Below are 2,818 nucleotides of genomic sequence, written 5' to 3' on the forward strand. Positions count from 1 at the left end.
CAAGACAAGGGTTTGGATGTTTTATTTTTTTCTTTGACTTAAACTTAATTGTGATGAATTTCTCCATATCCATGGAGTAATTCTTCCTTAGGGATTGATCGATTGGTGATTTGAGCATTATTTGTGGATATTTACTCTAGTTTTATGTATTGAGGCGTTTTAGATGTTTTTATTGTTGCATATATATTCACTTATTTATGTAATCGAAAGAGGCATAATTTGTGATGTTTTGCATTATCTTATTGGTTGAATTCATTGATTCTTCTTAGTAATCGAAAGAGGCTAGTTAAATTATTGTTTAGACCCAGTTAGGAGGATAATCAAAAGAGGTTATCCTAAAGACTAATCCACTACGAATTCTTGCATATCTTCACTGAGCTTAACTTAGTTTATATTGTGAGGTTGCGACTTAATCGAGAGAGGAGTTTCTACTAAACGTCGAACTAATAACTGAGTGAATTCTAGAGACTTACTTGAACCTTAGAATTGAATCAACTAGAGTTAATTCCCAAACAAGTATCTTACACCTATCCAATTAACCCCTATTTTCTCCCCTTGATATCTTCTTACTTACTCTTGTTGCAATTGTCATTAGCTAATAGTTAGACTTTTAGTTAATGTTAGTTTTAATTCACACAAATCTAAATTGTTGATCATCGTGAATAGCAATTAAAACTAGAAGCTATGAAAATAGTGTTTAAATCTAATCCTCGTGGATATAATATTTTCTATACTATATTCGACTAGCGAACATAATTTTATGTTGTGTTTTAGCTTGTCAGAAGCCAAATGAATATCCAAATACATATCTAATGGACTTTGAGGAGATTATGAACACCTTTCAATACAATGGTATGTCACAAGAGGTAATGTACTTAAGAACATTCCCCTTCACACTCAAAGATGATGCAAAGCAGTGGCTTCGAAGCTTGCCCACTGGATCAATCAGAACATGGGAGGAGATGACTAGGAAATTTCTTGATAAATGTTTCTCCTCAGCTAAAACGGGCAAGTTTAGAAGAGAAATCCATAACTTTTGCCAGAAAGATACTGAAACTATTTTTGATGCATGGGAAAGGTTTAAGAAGATTGTTCGAAAGTGCCAACATAGCGGAATTGAACTCTGGATGCAACTCCTAGACTTTTGGGATGGATTGACATCGGCCTCACGTAGAATATTGAGCAATGCAGTTGGAGGCCTTTTGATGAAGAAAACTCCAGAGGAGATAGTTACAATTCTTGGTGAGTTATTTGAAGATGCTAATCAATGACCCTATGAGAGTGCTGAAAGCAGAAGATCAACTGGTGTTTAGAAGGTTGATGCTAACACATCTGTGCAAGAACAGGTTGATGCTATGGCCAAAGAGATAAGGAAGATGACCTTAGCTTTGATACAAAGCGAGACTCGCGCAACTTGTGATATATGTGGAAGAGGACACCCTACTCATTAGTGTCAAGCCTCAATTGAGGAAGTGAATGTTGTGGGGAACTACAACTTTAATGCAATGGGTCAGAGGCACCCCGGCCTTTCATGGAGTTCACCTGGAGGTACTGCGAATTCTTGGAAACTAAAGAACTCTAGACCCCAAAGACAAGGAGCTCCAGCTTACCAAAATCAATAGAGGTAAGAATTCCATCCTCAACAGCCCATTCAGCCTAGTCTAGAGGATCTAATGAAGGCCTTCATTATCAAGACAAATGAGAGGCTGGATGCTCATGGAGAAGCTATCAAATAGTTGGGCACATCTTTTCGAAACCTGGAGAAACAAGTGGAACAGATTGCAACAATATTATCTGAGAGGGCTCCAAGCACTCTCCCCGAATATATTGAGAGAAATCTCGAAGAAATATTGAATATTCTAACTCTGATAAGTGGGCAAGTTTTGAAAGATCGCACCCCGATTCAAAATGATGTGAAATTTGAAAAAGAAAGTGGGGAGCAGTTGAAGAGTGATGTTGATAAAAAGAAGAAGGGCCAAAAGAAAGCTGAGAAAAAGAAGAAGGGAGAAACTTCGAGAAGGGAGGAACATGATGAGAGTGAGCATATGCTTGCTTTACCTTTCCGTCAAAAGCTATATAGAGAAAAGCTGAACAAGCAGTTTGGGAGATTTCTGGATGTGCTGAAACAGGTTCATGTAAATTTTCCATTCTCAGAAGTGCTCTCACAAATGTCTGCTTATGCCAAATTCTTGAAGGATATCCTTACAAAAAAGAGGAAAATAGATGAGACCTCGGTGATGAAGCTCACAGAGCATTGCAACGCGATATTGCAAAACAAACTCCCACAAAAGTGTGAAGATCCATAGAGTTTTACTATACCTTGCTCATTAGAAACTATAATGTTTCATAAATCTTTATGTGATTCTGGCACTTCAATTAACTTAATGCCTCTATTTATTTACAGGAAAATAGGGAAGGAGATTGGAGAGATAAGGTCTGCACGAATATCCTTGCAGCTAGCAGACCAAACAACTCTAATACGCGAGGGGATAGTGTAAGATGTGTTAGTTCGGGTGGATAAGTTCATATTTCCTGTTGATTTTACAGTGGTGAATATGGAGGAGAACAAGGAGGTCCCCCTCATCCTAGGAAGACCATTCTTAGCGACGGGTAGAGCTATATTAGATATACACGAGATAAAACTCATACTTAGAGTTGGTGAGGAGACTTGACTTTTGAGATGAATGTAGCAAATGGGGCACAAAAGGAAAAACCAGCTGCGAGTATTGAGTGGAAAGTAAAGGGCTCAAAAGAGAAGGCTGCGGTGAGCGAGAAAGATAAGTGTGGGGTATACCCCAAGAAGGCCGAGAAGAAGTTG

General features: G+C 38.1%; 1 non-coding gene across 1 annotated transcript; it reads right to left on the reverse strand.

The window, feature by feature from the left end:
* Nucleotides 1–1,010: 1,010 nt before the first annotated feature.
* On the reverse strand, nucleotides 1,011–1,117 carry LOC142177793 (small nucleolar RNA R71). Its single transcript, XR_012706347.1, has one exon. It is a non-coding gene; the product is annotated as a small nucleolar RNA R71 (small nucleolar RNA).
* Between the last annotated feature and the right edge of the window lie 1,701 nt (nucleotides 1,118–2,818).

Source organism: Nicotiana tabacum, chromosome 23 (genome assembly GCF_000715075.1).
Source record: "Nicotiana tabacum cultivar K326 chromosome 23, ASM71507v2, whole genome shotgun sequence".
Lineage (NCBI taxonomy): Eukaryota > Viridiplantae > Streptophyta > Magnoliopsida > Solanales > Solanaceae > Nicotiana > Nicotiana tabacum.